At 33.4% G+C, this 19,161-nt stretch overlaps 2 pseudogenes; both read right to left on the bottom strand.

The window, feature by feature from the left end:
* Positions 1-1,074: 1,074 nt before the first annotated feature.
* On the bottom strand, positions 1,075-5,589 carry LOC130848512 (olfactory receptor 8H1-like; annotated as a pseudogene).
* Positions 5,590-12,300: 6,711 nt separating this feature from the next.
* On the bottom strand, positions 12,301-13,253 carry LOC130848514 (olfactory receptor 5T2-like; annotated as a pseudogene).
* Positions 13,254-19,161: the final 5,908 nt, after the last annotated feature.

The raw sequence follows: 19,161 nt of genomic DNA on the forward strand, positions 1-19,161 counted from the left end.
AACATTACAAAATGAGAGTCTCCACTTTTCCCATATACCAAAAACACACTCATCTTAGATGTCACTAACAGAGGCATAGTCAAAGTTTAATCTTATTAGTGATACACAGTAAACTGTGAAAAAGTATACAGGAAATGAAATATAATGTATATAATATATACAATGTACATGCATAACTATCAATGTAGAAGAAAACATACAAAGTTGTTCATTTTTAGGGCATTTCTATTTCCTTAAATTTTTCAATATTTTACATATTTTCTCTGATATTAGCATATATCCCACGATGTCCAAAATTGTGATGTGCTCAGTTTTTCCTTAGCTGTTTGTGTATTTGCCCTTTAAATCAACCAAAAGTAATTTATAAAACACAAGTGAGTATTCTTTTTAAAAAAGCCACTGTACATTCAAAAACTGTAGCAATGTGTGTGTTCCAACGATAATGGCCACCATTTATTAGTGCTGCCTTAAATGCTTTACATCCATTATGTGATACAATTTTTACAGTAACTCCAGGGACCTAGAATTATTATTTATTTTCTGCAGTGTAGGAAACTTAAGGCTTAAAATTGCAATGATCTTTTAAGGGTAACACAGCTAAAAGGTTTGCAGATCTAAAACTGAAATTCTGAAATGTTTGGTTCTACAGCAAGTGATGGTAATCACTCTGCTATATTGCTTCTCCACAAAGTAAATGAAATGATTTCTAAAACAGTTTTCATTGTTCCCAAAATGGAGCTCTTTTCCATCATAAGATACTCAATTTATATGACATAGTTTAAAAGGTGATAACTATAATTTTTCATTTTGCAAATGAGTTACCCTAAATACATGGATATTTAAACCCTGGATTGCACATGCTTCAACAATTCCAATTACAATGTGAATTTCTAAAGGCATAGTCTGAGAAATGCCCAATATTATATTTGGTCAAGGAGAGCATGGTTCAACAGAAAATAAATAAATAAATAAATAAAAATAAATAAAGACTTTAATTTGTTTCTGGAGATAGAGCAAGCAAATACATTATAGAGAAAAAAATAAAAACTTGAGCTTAAATGTTTAGCTTTACTATTATTTTAAATGCTTGGAGCCTTTCCTCTTCTGCATGATTTTAATAAGAACATTTTTTACTTCTTTGTTCCTGAGACTATATATGAGTAGATTCAACATAGGGATGACAATGGTATGAAAAACAGAAGCCACCTGATCTTTTCCCAAGGAGTAGGACTTGGTTTTAAATAAGTAAAAATCATAGTGCCATAAAAGATGGTGACTCCCAGGAGATGGGAGGAACAAGTAGAGAAGGCTTTTTGCTTCCCTGAAGTGGATGTAATTTTCAGGGTAGTAGACAGGATGGACATATAGGATGCAGATATTGTGATAAGAGACATGATTAGGGTGGAGCCAGCAGAAATGAATTTCATGATTTCAATGTCATGTGTGTCCGTGCAGGACAGGGCTAAAATTGGGGGCAGGTTACAGAAAAAGTGATAGATTACATTGGAGTCACAGAACTGCAGTCTCCTCATGCAAAGCGCAATGACGAGTCCACGAAGCTAATGAAATAGGATCCCAAGACTAGGGAGTAGCAGCGTCTGGTGAACGTAACAACTGGGTAATGCAGAGGGTTGCAGGTAGCTACATAGTGATCATAGGCCATTGAGGAGAGAAGGAAACATTCAGTGTCACCCAAGAGGACAAAGAAATACATCTGGGTGAAGCAGTTCAGGGATGAAAAATACTTGGTGGACGTCAGTAAATTTTCTAAGGTTTTAGGACTGATGACAGTTGAGTAACTGAGGTCGAGGAATAACAGGTGACTGAGGAAAAAATACATGGGGGTGTGAAGCTGGAGATGTTGGAGGATGATCAACATCATCCCTGCATTCCCCAGCAGGTAGATCAGGAGAAACAGCATAAAGAAGACCAGCTGGAGCTCTTCAGAATCTGTCAGTCCCATGAGGATGAAGTCAGACACATGTGTGGTATTCCCATAGTGTTCACATGCTCTAAACTGTTGAGTAATCAAAGTTTAATACTTAGCAGGAATTACTTCAAAAATATTTGTATTTCTATGAATGACATGACATTTATATTAGTTTAGTGTTTTTAGGAAGTGATAATAATGTGTGTACAGTGTATGAAGAGAAAAATATTAGTTTGATTGCCAGGTATAGTAATAGGTACGATGTTTGTATTTAACATAATAAAGCTAATATAATGGATACTTAGAATAAGTATTCAGTATACTTATTGAATAGTGACGCTGTTCTAAATGTTTCCTGTTACTAATGCATTTAATACCCATGAGATTATTTTACCATAGGTAGTACCATTAGCCATATTTCTTAGTTGAGAAAAAGAGCACAGAGTATTTAGTTAATTTATCCAGATTCAGAGCTATTATTTGTTTTCTCTGTAATTCTACCAAGATAGATTGACTCCAGAGAGCATGCCTATCCCACTCTATTCCTATTTATAATTAACTTCAACAAACCTGAGGAAAAAAATCCTAGATATATAAGAAACAATGATAGAAGAACAGTTTTAATGCACCACATACTGTTCTTTCAATTCCAATACTCTATAATACTAATGATAAATAAATTTCATACTTGGTGGACTTTAGTAGGGTTTATTGAAATGACAGACCACATATTAATATTAACTTCCAAAAGATAAGATCTTTTCTGCAGTTGAGCATTAAATGTAAAATTTCTTCCAAAATTATATTGCTAATATATTCATTGCTTGTAGACCCTGATTATATCAACTCTGTATTTCTTGTTCCACAAATACTGACATGTCTGAGGGTAAGGATATCTGTATGTATTTTTTTCTGATAATGTCCCCATTTTACTTGATTCTAACTAAAATCTTCTAATTTTGAGAATAATACTTACCTAGAGCCAAAGTTGCTGAAAAAAAACAAACACTTTCTTCCAATATTATCTCTCTAGAAGTATGTCAACCTCAAATTTTTCTCACAAATAAAATATCAAGATTATTTCAGTTGAAAATTCCTGTAGTATAATATTTATTTTCTGGAGATAAGTTCTTTTTGAATTTTAGTGCATTCATCTTTTTTATTATGAGGAAAAATAAGTCAACCTAGAAATTTTGTTCAGTTCCTGATCAAAAGTAAAATTTGCCAGGAAATTATGTCTGAAGTGAATATTAGTATTACATATTGTGTATTTAAACAGAGCAGAGTATGCCTTGCCTCTCATCCTGATAATTCCAGGGTACCTCATATACTGAGAATTCATAATCATGCAAAATGTGGTCATCCCTGTTGCCCAATTCCAAGGAAGATTGCTTGGCATGTCTCCAAGGTCAGAAGTTCAGGGACTAAATGCAGCTATGCTAGGTTTTGAGAAGCTAGTTGTCTTTTCCCTTGGAAGCCACAAAGTGAAGAGCTTAACTGTCATCTTCCTTTGTGATGCTCTAATTTTTTCCTAGGTTTGTAGAGAAATACTTAATTATTCCATGTCTGAAACTGTCAGGATTGGAATGATACATTTTTCACAATGAAACTTTTATATTTAAATGTGTGACACTATTATAGGAGTAAATTTGAAAAAAAATTCTTTAGAAACAAAATGAAAATATAAAAAATTTAAAGAATAATATGAAAACAATCAAAATTGTTGTAACATTTGATAAATTTCTCCCAATTATTTTTGTTCATAGAATGCTTATTTGCACACCTCTAGATTTGCAAATTAGTGTCATACTGCATATTCAGTATCCATTTTCATAGTTAAAATTTCACAATGTACCATGACCAATGTTAGCCTTTCATAAGACATAATTTCATGTGTTATGCCTTGACTGATACCCCATAAACAACTTCATTCTAGTGAAGTCTTCCTCTGATCTTAAGAATTTTATCATATATTATTTATCCAAAATAAGAAAACAAAAAAGACTATAAAAAGGGATAGCCTGAGAATCAGATTAAAATATTCTTGTGAATCTTTCATTAACTCATGATAGCTAAACCAATTTTCATGTAGATTTAAAAAGTGACTCTTATAGGAATGTCTGCTCATACTCCAGAATTTCAGGAGATAATTTGTCGGTTTGGATAAAGGAGCTACTTAGGTATTTATTGTATCGTTGATGAACTTTGGAAGGACAATTCTACCTTCAAATGTTAGTGCTGCTAAAACAAGTGTAAAATGAAATTCATATTTTATGGCAAGAGAAGAAAAATTTAAACATAAACTTTAAGGAGATTTATTTCTTCAAAATGTATAAAAAATTTTAACTTTAATAAATAAATTTTGACTTTAATAAATACCTGAATACTGATCATTCTTTGCTGAATACTCAGAACATATATCCATTCACTAGGAAGTTTTAAATCTTCTTTCATTTCAGGGGGAAAATCTTGATTATAGCTTGTGATATCTTTTCTGTTTCTTTGGCTTAGTTATTATCTTTGGAGGATGAAAATATATGCATGTCCCTCTTTCTTCTATATTTTCCTCCTTTCTTCTTTTTTCCTGACTATTTTTGTGGGTTATATTTACTTTTGAAAAAGTTTCCCATAACCTTTTTCCCTTACCTCATGTAAATAATATTTAGAGGCATATAAAGGTAGAAATGTTCTTAAGAAATAACTTGCATGCCATACATTTCACCTGTATTATATAATGTATTCAAAATGCATAGTTCATGATGTGTATTACATTAAAAGGTTATGTATGTTCATCAATCATTAAAGAAACCTTGAAGCACCTAACAGTTATTCTCCATTCTCTCAGCCTCAAACCTTGGCACTACTATGCATTTTCTGTCCATATGTTTGCCTCTTCTCTGGATATTTCATGTGAATTGCATCATACAGTATGTTGTGTTTTGTGATTTATTTCCTTAAAATAAAGTTTTTAAATTTCACCCATGTTGTAGCATATATTAGTATTTCATTTCTTCTTTATTGTTATACTATTCTTCATTGCATGCATATATCACATTTATTTATTCTTTCATCATCTTATGGCCTTTGGGTTGTTTATACTCTTTGGCTACCATTCATAATGCTTATGAACATTTTCAGGCAAATGCTTAAGTGAATTTTTGCTTTCAGTTAACTTGGGTAGATACTGAAGTGTAGGCCCGGGTCCAGTTTATTTCGCTGGTGCATTCGCCCAAACACTAAAAAGAAAAATCCTTTCAACATAGAAGAAGAGGAAAATATTTGGGAGATAACACATCAATAATGTCAAAGAAACCAGGTTCCCAGGATTACTCTGAAAAAGAGCCATCCACACATCCTAATCAACTAAACTCTGGGAGGTTATAACCAAGGATAGTTTTTTCTTTGTTGAGCCACTCTATTTCTGAATCCCACTGTTACACCAGGGTAGCCTGTAACCCTGACTGTTACAAATTTTCTTTCTAGAACAAGACCATCCTCAGGTAAACTGTTCTTTCCTGTATGGAAATTTTCCTTCTGTGAATAGGGCTGTGCCTGTATGTTTGAGAAGATTTAGCTAGTATTGCCGAAATCACACTGTCTTCTATCAGCATTTCTAGAGAATATTCACCAGCAACATACACCTTTCGACAGCTGGCCATACTTTATTTAATGCATTCTTTAATAGAATTCTATTTTTTCACCTCTGATAATTGTAGTACAATTTAGTGGAAAAGTGTCCTATCAGAGAGTGGTGATGAAGAACATGAACACTAGAGTTAGACTATCTGGGTTCAAATGTGAGCTTTAACTAGTGGAACTAGTTTTGACTTTTGAGGGAATTTCTATTTGCTTAAAATTTTCAATGTTTTTCAAATTTTCCCAATATTAACATATACCACTCGAAATCCAAATTTGTGAAGTGATGACTTTTTCATTAGCTGTTTGTATGTTTGTCCTTTAAATCAACCAAAAGTAATTTATAAAACACAAGTGAATATTCTTTAAGGCTTAAACTTGAGGCTGAAAGTTTCAATGATTTTTTTAAGTGTTACACAGCTAAAAGGGGTGCAGATCTAGAATCTATATCCTGGAATGTTTGCTTCCAAAGGAAGTGCTTCTAACATCTCTGCTATATTTCTTCTCCACAAAGTAAATGAAATAATTGCTAAACCTGTTGTCATTGTTCCCAAAATGGAGCTCTTTACATTATAAAATTATCTGTATTTGTATGATATAGTTTAAAAAGTGATAATTATACTTTTTTCATTTTGCAAATCAGTTGACCTCAGACCATGGATTTAATATGTATCGTGGTTCCCAATTACAATGTGGATGACTAAAGGAATGTTCCGGGAAATGCCCAAGATCATTTTTGGTCAAATGAAGTTTCAACAGAAGAAAAGAAAGAAACAGTGGAGAAGAAAGGAAAGAAAGAAGGAAGGAAGGAAAGAAAGAGTTCGATTTTTTTCTGGAGAGAGAGCAAGGTAATATATGGGGAAAAAAACAGATTAGCTTAAAAGATTAGTGTCAATGTTATTTTAGTTTCTTGGAGCCTTTTCTGTATGATGCTGATGAGAGCATTTTATACTTCTTTGATTCTAAGACTATGTATGAATGGATTTAACATCATTTGATTGTTTTGAATTCTATCCCTATGTTATCTGGGAAGGGTTGCTTCTGGCCCTGTGAAGAAAATCCAACAGAATTCTAATCCCAATGTTTAATTTAATGTACATATTGGAAATAGTACTCAATGCAAAGCCTTCATTCTTATGTCAAGAAGAAATCCTGGTGTGCTTACCATAAAAATCCAATGATGTAGAACATAAACTCAAAATGCAAAGGGTTGTAAAGACACTGCATATAAATTTTTTAATGAAATTCTTAGGATACCTGTCATACACCTGCTACTATTTCTAGGTTTATTTAAAATTATTGGCATGGAAATCTTTGTTTCATATAATCTTGTGACCTTCCATTCAGCCTATGAAAATATTGTAAACAAATATTGAAAACACATTTTAATTTTACTTTTTGTGTGGAATTTTCTAGCCTATAAGCTTTATAAGGGAAAGAGATGTCTAAATACTTTGCTTTTGTATTAATAGCTTTAAAATAATACCAAGGAACGAGTAGATGTTCAAGAGTTATTTGTTGATTATTGACTAAATGTGTGAATGGTGAATAAGTGAATGAATGAATGAATACAGTATCCATCCTAAAGTTCTGAAAAAAAAAATGAGGTTTTGTTCCCAGGGCCACAGTCTATCTTTAATATGATTTTGACTTTGATAAAGGAACAGTAGAAACTTGCATATCATTCTCTAGAATGTTCATTACTGTAGGGGAGGCACGACTGCTCTTGCTTCATCTTATTATCTATCTTGTCCTAATATCGGATAAGGTTTATGTTAACCTTCAGCTCTGAAATTAGTGAAGTAACAGACACATTGTGGGAAAGAAAAAGGAAATTATAAAGATGTTTTACAACTTTGAGTTACTCCTTACAATGGTTTAAATCCTTGCATATTATATTGTTTCTTCCTCTAATGTCCCGTGTAGGTTGTCTTTCATGTGTCCAAAGAAACAGTCTCTTCCATGCTCAGTTAGCAGTACTTTCATTCCCTTGTCAGTTCCATTAACTTTCCCATTGATTTAGCATTCCTATTACATTGTAAAGATCTTTCACCATTTCTCTTACAGTTTCCGTTGTTACTCATGCTTGATTTTACAGTGATCTCTCATTTGAAGCTTATAATTTACTGTCCAAGAGGTATTTTCCATTTCCTAAGTCTTCAATATGCTATTAATCAACATACCTTGGTCAATCATACAAAACCCTAAGACAATACCATCACAGAATCACAAAATTTCACCTTTCAAATTGTTCATAAGAAACACACACATATATATACAGAAAAATGACATTACAGACACTGTATTTCCATCATCCACAAGAAACCATAGTTTTATCTTATAGGATTAATTTAAAGTAACACATAGTTACATATGAGGTAAATTTCCATTGATCCAACCTCCCTCAATCCCATTCCACCACCTCTCATCTAGAGGAAACAACTATTATCTAATACAACATTTTTCTATTTTTCTAATTATTTTAACTTTTTATTGTGGTAAAAACACTGAATATGAGATCTACACTCCTAAAAAATTTTTGAGTATACAATACAGTGATGTTAACTATAGACACAATGTTTTATAACAGATCACTAGAATTTACTCATCTTTCATAACTGCAACTTTATACCTATTGACTAGCAAGTCCCATTCTCCCATTCCCACTATCCGTGGCAACCATCATTCTACTCTTTGCTTCTATGTGCTTGTTTCATAAAAATGGTAGCATGCAGTATTTGTCCTTCTGTGACTAGCTTATTTCACTTGGTACTATGCCATAAAGGTTTATCCATATTTTTCTTTTCCTTAAAATAAAATGTATTACTGTTATGTCCTTGGATAGATTATATATATACATATCTATATATCTATCTATATATGTAATATATATCTATATATCTATATCTATCTATCATCTATCAATCTATCTATCTATCTATATACTCTCCAGTGGACACTGTACATCCACATACAAATTAATGAAGTCAGAATACATATCACATGCAAAAATTAACTAAAAAAGGATCAACAACCTAAATAAAAGGGCTAAAACAATTTAACTCTTAGGAAAAAAATAAAGGGGTATGTATTCATGACCTGCATTTACTAATGGATTCTTATACATGGCACCAAAATCACAAGCAACGAAAGAAAAACTAAATAAACTGGATTTCATTAAAATTAAATCTTTTGTGCATTAAAGGACATTATCATGACAGTACAAAGATAACCTATGGAATGGAAGAAAATACTTTTAGATTATGTATTTGATAAGGGTTGGGTATCTAACTAAGGAACTCCTAAAACACTACATCATTATGCCCACAGTTAAAAACACTCTATCATATACTTAAATCTTTGTTAAGGGGTTAGATTTCATATTAAGTGTTCTGAACACAATAAAATAAGCAACAATTAAGTACTGATACATGTTACAATAGTTATGAATCTTGAAAACATGCTAGTTGAAAGAAGGAGGGAACAAAATGTAACATTTCATAAAATTTTGTTTAAATGAAACATCCAGAATAGATAAAGTCATGAATGCAGATTGCCGGTATCCAGGGGCTGAAGGGGAGGGAAGAACGTTAAGAAATTATTTTATGACTACTTGGGAGTTATTGAAATGGAACCAGATAGAAATGTGGTTGTGCAACATTGTGAATGTAATAATTACTACTGAGTTATAGCTTTTAAAATGGTTAATATTACAGTATAGAAATTGTACTTCCATAAATTATTTAAAAAACAAATTTGGATATATTTTTGCATGTTGACCTGTTATTTATGTGATTTTTTTTAGTGGAGGTCCTGATTTTATATTTTCCCATATAACTTGCATATATTCTCGATAATAAATTTTGTCTACTACATGCAATAAAATAGTTTTCTTTAAATTTTTCACGATATATCTTGTTTTATAGAAATTTCAAATTTGGTGAAGTCATATTATTTGGTATTTGCAAATTTTCCAACTTAAAAAAAAATAATTTACCAAGGGGATTCTTCTAACTTTAAATGTTCTGAAAAATATTAACAATTTAACTATATATTTTCCTAAAAGAAATACTCGTTTTTCATAATGAATATAACATAGGAATAAAATTAACTTTCCATATTCACATTAGTCAGGCTTTCACTTATTTTTAGCATACAAATTCCTTTCTTCTAAAGTCAAACCTCTTTGTACACCCCTTCTTCTTCCTATTAACCTTGGCCCAAATCCTATCAAGTTATCTTTTGTTTTTCATACCAGAAGTAAATCCTATGTACAATCTGTCATTCATAAGTAAGTTGATATTGGTTAACTGTATACTTATGTACCCAATAGAAAAACACTCTCATTTTGCAGATATTTGAATTAATTTATGTGATCTACTGAATGTCTTATTCTGCAAATTTTTTTTTCAATCAGATGTATGATTTTGAACTTGTCCATGTTAATCAGTTTAGCTATACCACATTCCCTGATTTTGCTGGCTCTAGAGACTTATTTAACATATAAAAAATTGTTTCCCAGAGTGGTCATAACTTTAATCCTCCTGCCAGCAGAGTGTGAACGTTTCCTTTACTCCATCTCCTCATTATTACTTGGTAGTCCTGGCTTTTTCATTTTTGCCAATGTCATGACTATGAAAAATTGTTTTATATTATTTTTACATTTACATATTCCAGATCATTATTAAAGTGTAGGCATTGGTCTAAAGGGGTTTCTCCATCTGTAAATTTTCCGTGTTTATTTTTTGTTCATAGTTCTATGGACTTCTAGCCTATTAATCATTAATTTAACAGATGCATAGTGTGTCTCTTTTCTCTGGTCTATGGATGGTTTCTTACTATGTTTATAATTATATTTTCTTTCATAACTTAAAATTTTAAAGTAAAAAATTTGACTTTGTGATATTGAATTGTGTTTAAGGATCTCTTCAATGCCATATCTCTCTGTCTGTCTCTCTCAAACACACACAGTGCTCAAAAATATGTTTGCACAGTTTGGATATGCTAACATAATTAATATTACCGAACATGGCTTAGTTTTGATACTTAGTGGATGAAGCCATGTGAATAGCATTGAGGAGAGCTTCTCCAAAAGGAGAAAATAAATGCAGTGATACTGTACAGGAATAAATACAGGTAATATAGGTAAGAGGGTTCTGCACAAGAATTGTTAAATTGTAGTTTAAACTTAATCCCAATTTAGAGAAATAACTTTTATGTAGTACTCTAATTTTCAGAAGATTGTCTTTGGGTTAAAAATAAGGATGCCCCTCAATAAGAGAATAAGTTTTTGCGAAATCATAATTAAAAATTAATAAATATAAATCAAGGAAGGCAGGAAAGAACACTGCATCTTAAAATAACCTCTGAAGGATACATGTCCTTGTGAGGAAAATGAGGTGTGTTGGAAGCAGGACTTAAACATGCACATAGGGGAGACTCCTCTGTACTGGGGTTCTTGGGCCTGGGCATGAGGAGTGGGGGTTTCTGCAGGGGCATCACAGAGTTGAAAGGGTCAAAGGAAAGGAGAGCTAAAACGTGAGCCAGGTCCAGGCCTGTAAGGAAACTCATAAAAGTGGGAGGGGCTCAGATGTGGAAAGCACAGGACAGCTGTAGCACACTCTCTGAAGTGTGCTTGTCTTTGGGGTTTTTTTAATGTAAGTCTGATCTTGGTACAGGTTCATGCCTAGACTTTGTTATCTGTGAGAAATTAAAGATAGGTTTAGGGCTTCGTAGGTGGCACACTGGTTAAGAATCTGTCTGCCAATGCAGGGGACACGGGTTCGATCCCTGCTCCAGGAAGATCCCACATGCTGCGGTGCAACTAAGCCTGTGCACCACAACTATTGAGCCTGCACCTTAGAGCTCGTGAGCCACAACTATTAAGCCCATGTGCTGCAACTACTGAAGGCCACGCACCTAGAGCCCGTGTTCCACAACAAGAGAAGACAAGGCAATGAGGAGCCCGCGCACCACAATGAAGAGTAGCCCCCACTCACAACAACTAAAGCCCGCGCACAGCAAAAAAAAAAAAAAAAAAAAGAGCCAACACAACCAATAAAATAAATAAATAAATAAATTTATAAAAAAAAAGATTGGTTTAATGCTCATGCTCTGAATGAAATATAAGAAAAAGGAAAGACATGCTACCTCACCAATCAGCATGTTAGTGACACCAGAAATTTGAGCACATTATCTATGGTCCCTGAACAACAGGCTGGGGTTCGGTGGCTGTCAATGCATAAATCTAAGGGTGTATCAGAATGCTTTGAGCTGGAGTCAGATACCAATGACTCCAGGGTATGAGAGCAGCTGAACCCTGGTTTTGATATTGATTAGTCTGTATTTGATCAAGCTAGTTAGATATAATGTTATTTATTGGTGTGAATATTGGAGCCTATACATTCAAGTAATATTGAGATGAAAGAAAAAAAGAATACATAACATTATACCTGTGTGTGTTTGTGTTTGTATTATAGCAATCAGTATGCCTTTCCATACATATGTATGTGGAAGTGTATTTGTGTATACATGTATCAGTAGGAACACATTAAGAAGCAAATGGATGATACAATGTTTTCTGCATATAAAAATAACATAGGTAGAAGGTTAACTATGATGATTATGTTAAAATATCGAGGAAAAACAGGAGTACATTAATAAACTAAAACAAAACATTCTCATCATATCTTCTGGATATTGCAGCACAGAATATCACTCTCAACTTTTTAAATTTAATTTTTACTGTGAAAATATACTTTATTGATAAACCAACTTTTCCTAAACCCTTTCCTCATTGCCTTTTTGACATCTTTGCTCCTTAAACTGTAGATGATGGGGTTCAGCATGGGAATCATAATGGTATAAAATACAGACATGATCATGTCATGGTCCAAGGCAAAGCTGGAACTTGGTCTCACATACATGAAGAGAACTGTACCATGAAAAACTGACACTCCAGTTAGATGGGAGCCACATGTAGAAAAGACTTTCCTTCTCCCTTCAGCGGAATGCATCCTCAGAATGGCCAACAGAATGAAACCATAGGAGATCAGGACAATCAGGGTAGTGACTATCTCAACAGAGCCCACAAAGTAGAAGAGTAGAAGCTCATTTGGATGAGTGTCAGAGCAAGAAATACCGAGGAGGGGAGGGACATCACAGAAGACATGTCTAATTTCATTGGATGCACAGAAGGATAGACTAAATGTGCCACTGTGTGCACAGAAACATGCAAGATGCCACCAACATAGGAAGCAATGATGAGGGACACACAGACCCTGGGTGCCATGCTAACTGCATACAGGAGAGGGTTGTAGATGGTTACATAGCTATCATGTGCCATTGCAGCCAAGAGAAAGCATCCCGTGGTCCCAAAAGAAAAAGCAAGAAACATCTTTGCACACCCAAGATATGAAATGACTTTGTTCTTTGACAGAAAATCTACTAACATTTTGGGTGTAATTACCAAAGAGTAGCAAGCATCCACAGATGAAAGCACACTCAGAAAAGAGTACATGGGGTTGTGGAGCCAGGAATCCCCGATGACCAATACAACCAGTCCTAAATTTCCCATCACCGTGAAGAGGTACGTTGCTAGAAACAGGAAGAATAAGATGATCTGCAGTTCAAGGTTGTCTGTGAGGCCCTTCAGTATGAATGTTGTAACTTCTGTGATGTTCTTCATCTTGACACCTCATGGAAAAAACTTGAACATATTCAAAAAATTGCAATTCATTTCCTACCAAAAGAATCAATAATCCTGTGGCTTAATATTGTGGGTCAAGGGGATGTGACTTGTGTCCTCACATTTACTTTTTGCCAATGTATAGTTTCCCAGCTGCAGATCAGGTCATGGTGACAAGACAGTGCATCAAGTAATCATGTCACTTACTGAAGAATCCAATGGAAAAAATGTTTTTTCATTCACTCACTCACTGAATTCATGCCACTTCTAAATCCATTAGTTGAACTGGTTAATTTGCCAATGTATTCTTTTTTTAATTAATTAATAGTGGAATATAGTTGCTTTACAATGCTGTGTTAGCTTCTACTGTGCAGCAAAATGTGTCGCCATAAATATGCATATATCCCCTCCATTGAGGACACTACAATGCATTAAGTAGAGTTCCCTGCGCTATGCAGTATGTTCCCATCAGTTGTCTATCTTATACACAGTATCAATAGTGTACATGTGTTACCATTGCATTCTATTATCTGTTTCATATTAAATCACATTAAAACAACAAATGATTGGCTAAAAATAATTTCCTCACGTACAAACATGTGAGTTAGCGTATCAATGTGCAGATAATGGGAATAAGATACCAGCATTCTAGGCCTTTCAGTAACTTGTAAAATGATTTGTTATAATCTAATCACCTGTAGAATGAGAACATTAATATTTATGTTACTATATTGAAGTAAATATTGAAAGGCAAAACATGTTAATAATACTGAATCTTTAAAATGATGTTAAAAAGAGAATGCTAAATTAGGTTGGTCCTACAGAGTAGCAGTCTCCCAGATTGTAACATTTTATGAGCTAATCTTGAAAACTTTTCTACTTCCATTAGATCTTCTTAGCTGTATCTGAAAGAATTAAACAAGTTTTTTTTTTTTTTAGGATGATGGGCTATGATTGAATTAAGCAATTATATAGGACTGTTGTGTTTCATTCAAATGTACTTCTCAAATATTTAACATTATATTATGCTTTTTTGACTAAACATTTAGCCATATTTAATAACTTTTGGATATCTAAATTATATATGATTTTCAGCTTTCTCAATACGTGTGGTGCAAATGTGAAGAACTTTTCTGAAAAAAAAAACTTATTTTCAAGTTATTATACTTGTTTAGATATTGTGGATCCAGTGAATTATCAAAGAAATAATTACTATCTAAGAGTCATAATTAAAGCCATTTATAAACAAAAGTAATTAACATATGACAACAAAAATAAACAATGCTTACCCTGAGACATAAAGCTATATTTGAGAGCAAAATAGTAGGAAGAAATAAAAACAGAACAGCAGAAATCTTCCCTGGTTAATCCCACTGTTAAACAAATTAGAACTCAAACCTGTAATTGAATCCAAAGTTTCAGTTATTAGCCCATAATATAGCACAAGATGGAGCAACAACTTTATTAAAGTTATTTATTAGTTTTTTTAAATATATACATATTCAAATTTATACATATGTGTGTGTGTGTGTGTTTGTGTGTGGATTGAGTAAATTTCCTCAATCCATAGGAAATTTAAGCCTGTCTGAGGGCACATAATTTACTGCAAATAAAAGTCTGTGCTCTATTTAAATTCACATTGTAAGTCAAGCTCCATTTTCAATACATGGACATGGGTAACCTCAGTAAGAGAAAAAGCCATTTGCATTAGATATAGTGACAGAAGGAGAAGAAAGCACATACCAACAATCTTCTGTGAAGACAAAGTCAAGATTACCCAGAATTGTCAATATCAGGAAAAAATGTTTTCATATAATTATTAGAAAGAATAAAGGCAGACAAAACAAGAGCTACTCATATGAGACATCAGAGAAGGCAGATTTTAGTTTGAATTCTATGTGTTTGAAATAAAAAATCCAAATACATTGACTCAGCATTGAAACACTAAGTTTGCAAGGGAGGGAATTATAATAACAGCCATGTTCCAAGCACGTGCAGCAGGAATGGACATTTGCACACATTACTTTATTCCCCTTTACAGACACTCTCACAGCTAAGTGCCAGAGCCAAGTTCAGTCCAAGGTCTCCCTCATAATACATGCACTTCTCACCATTTTTCACTGCCTCTTGTCATACCATGGCTTCATTTTGTAAATGACCGCCCACTTGCCACTGTCAGTGAGATAATACTGTTTTTGATATGTATTTTTTTATTTTTTCAGTTTTTTTTAAACATTAAGACTACAGAAACAGTCTGAAATAGTAGGAATCTGATGTGGCTCATATAACACAAAGCCAAAAACAATAAGGTAATTGACTGTTTTCCTCATTATAGCAAAATATAATCCCCCAGATGGTTGAATAGGTCAAATGCTCTCTTGACTGACACACTTTCCTGTTTGTTCCTGCCTTAAACAATTCTGCCTTCTGTCAAGAAAATAGAAGTATATGGTCAATTTGGAGCACTCATTCAACTCTACAAACACACATTCTATACTTTCTATTTTCTTTGTTGTATTTATTCACCTATGTGATAGGCAACAACAAAAAGGATTTTGTAATGTATCTGATCTTGTTATTTTAGATCCAAACTCCTAAAATAGTCTGCAAATGATTTGAAGTTTTCTCTTACCTGTGGATCAGTAAAGGCAGGTTAATATACAGTATGGATATAATTAGTTCTGTTTATATCCACCTACTCAATGGTTGTTGAAACCACAGGAGATTCCCTGCGGGGAATAGGCCCCCAACTTTCTTTTTGTTCAAAATAGCAACATGATGATTTATGCAATAAAAAAGAAAATGGTCTTGGAATAGCTTACTACATATTAATATTGGTGAATAAATAGAGTTCTTCAGCCTCTGATTATAAGCATGCTCTACACTTGCAATTTCCCAGTAATTAGTAGTGATAAGTATTTTTTCATACTAACCTGTTTTCTATTTGTATCTTTTCTTTGGAGAAATGTCTGTTCAAGTACTTTACAAATATTTTCTCTCACTCTGTAGGTTGCCTTCTCATTCTATTGATTATTTCCTTTTCTGTATGTATTTTTAGTTTGATGTATTCCCATTTATCTACTTTTGCTTTTGTTGTCTGTGCATATGGTGTCATATCCATTAAATTGTTACTAAGCCCAACGTTTATAGGTTCAGGCCTTATGTTCAAGTCTTTAGGTTGACTTTTGTTCATGGTGTAAGATCAGGGTTGAATTTCATTCTTTTGCATGCGGATATTTAATTTTCCCCACACAATTTGTTGAGGTGACTATCCTCCCATTGTGTACTGTTGACAGCCTTATTGAAGATCCATTGACTAAATATACGTGAAATGATTTGTGGGCTCTTCATTCTGTTCCATTGGTCTATGTGATTGTTTTTATACCAATACCACACAGTTCAAATACTGTATCTTTGTAGCATATTTTGAAATCAGGACCTGTGATGACTCCAGCTTTGTTCTTTTGCACAAGATTTCTTTGAAAACTTAGAGTCTTTTTTTGGTACCACATAAAATTTAGGATTTTTTTTTTCTATTTCTATTAAAAAATAGCAGGGCTTTTTTGATAAGGATTACACTGAATCGATAGATTGCCTTGGGTATTATGCATATTTTATCAAAAGCAAATCAGATTACAATTGCATATCAACCCACAACTGTTAGGAAGGCTGTTATTTAAAAAATAGCAACTAGTATTGACAAAGATATGGAGAAAGGACTCCTTGGGTACTGTTGATAGAAATGTAAATTTGTATAGACATTAGAAAAAACAGTATAGAGTTTCCTCAAAAAATTAAGCATAAAACTGCTATGTGATCTGGTGATCCTTTCTGGGTATTTATACAAAGGAATTGAAATTAGAATCTTGGAGACATACCACACTCTTATGTTCACTGCAGCATTATGGACAATAGCCAAGATATGAAAATCACCTAAATGTCTATTTATGGAAAAATAATTTAAAAAATCTGGTATATAAATAGAATATTATTCAACCTAAATGAAGGAGGAAATTCTGCCATTGCAATAACATGGATGGACCTGGAGGTTATTTGCTAGGTAAAATAAGTCAGACACAGAAGGACAAATACTCTGTGATCTCGCTTATATGAGTGATCTAAAGTAGTCAAACTCATAGATGCAGAGAGTAGAATGGTGGTTTCCAGGGGCTGGGAGGAGGGGGAAATGGGGAAGTGATGATCGAAAGCTACAAAATTTCAGCTATACTAGTTAAATAAGTTCTGGAGATATACTATACAGCATAGTGCCTATAGGTAACACTATGTTTTGGGTACTTAAATTTTGCTCAGAAGGTACAGCTTATGAAATGTTTTTACTACAAAAATTATAATAACAATAAAGGGGGCAGAGGAAACTTTGGGAGGTAAGTATATATTTAAGGCCTTGATAGTGGTGGTGTTTTCATGGGTGTGTACTCATCCTAAACTCTTTGAGTGCAGTGCGTTAAATATGTATATCATTTTAAATGTCAGTTATACCTCACTAAGTTGGTTGGTTGTATACATATATAGTTGTATATACTTTTATACATATATATATATTTCAACCCTAGATAACATTTTTAAGACATGAAACAATCTTTTGTCATATCTCTGACACCGAGTTAGCACTCAACTTCTCTGAGGCTCAGTTTCCTCCTGGCAATATAACTTATTTACATTGCAACAAATCAGTTTATATGGTAAACTATAAAATGTAAAATTACACTATAATTTTTTGCAGGATACAGCATATGGGTTTACAGTCATCTGAATTAATTAAACTTCTACTCTGTTCAAATTATAAAGCCCTGGGTTTAAGTGAAAAAACATGTAAATTTTGAACTTAGTGATATGGTTATTATTAAAGTTATAAGAAAAATACAGAACACCGCAAACATGGAGTAGGAGACATAAAAGGTTTAAAACTCCGTAAGACTTCAAAAGCCATGTGATATTGTGATTCTTGAGTACAAATCTATAGCATATTTGGATGACATGATAATGCCTATGTATCTATTATCTATACACACACACGGGACATAAATATAGAACTTTGACATTGATTGACAAAAGAGAGCCATTACAATTTTTACTTTTCTTCAGGTCTTCAGTTGCTCTTCATGGGCAGTAGGGTTGGAAACAGCAGATCTGGCAACAATTTCTCATTTTATAGAAAAATAACTTGAACTGTGGGACAGTAAAATGATTTGATAACCATTCATGTATTTGTTCAAAACTACTTTTGAGGACCTACAAAGTTTGGGAAAAACTGGAAAAAAAAGGTCAGGGACTATAAACACCATGAATAGAAGCAAAGTCATAATAGGGGATAAGATGTGATGTTCTGGTGAGGATTGGACATAATTTAGGGTCGTGCAGTGTATAGTCTATAATGATGCTGGGAAACAGGTGTGAATGAAGTGATCTGATACTAAGAATTCCTTTCAGTGACCAGCTTGTAAAGATGGGCAGACAACATATATTACAGACATTTGAATAACTCCTCTAGTATGAAAAGGAAAATGAAAACAAAAAATAAAATTAAAGCAGAAACTTCTCATTTCTAGTTCCACAAGTAAGGGATTTCAAATTTGCCACTCTGTCCTATGAACAATAAACTGTACTTGGAACCTTAAATAGAGGAGGGCACAGGACAAGCAGCAGCCTCAAAGCCTAGAGAAACAGACAAGGGAATGCAGGTAGTGAAGACTTACCTGCAGAAACTCAGGAGCAGAAATCACCATAGGAACCAGTGCCTGGGTAGGAAACCCTGAACCATAATTGACAAATGATGGAAGCCCAGTGTGGGTAACTCTGAGCATTAAAAATTTCGGGGAGATTCAGACAGGAAACCTCTCATAATATCCCTGAGACTTACCTCCAGGAGCTTGACCAGGTTCCCACA

The sequence above is a fragment of the Hippopotamus amphibius genome, chromosome 3 (genome assembly GCF_030028045.1).
Source record: "Hippopotamus amphibius kiboko isolate mHipAmp2 chromosome 3, mHipAmp2.hap2, whole genome shotgun sequence".
In the NCBI taxonomy this organism is placed as follows: Eukaryota; Metazoa; Chordata; class Mammalia; order Artiodactyla; family Hippopotamidae; genus Hippopotamus; species Hippopotamus amphibius.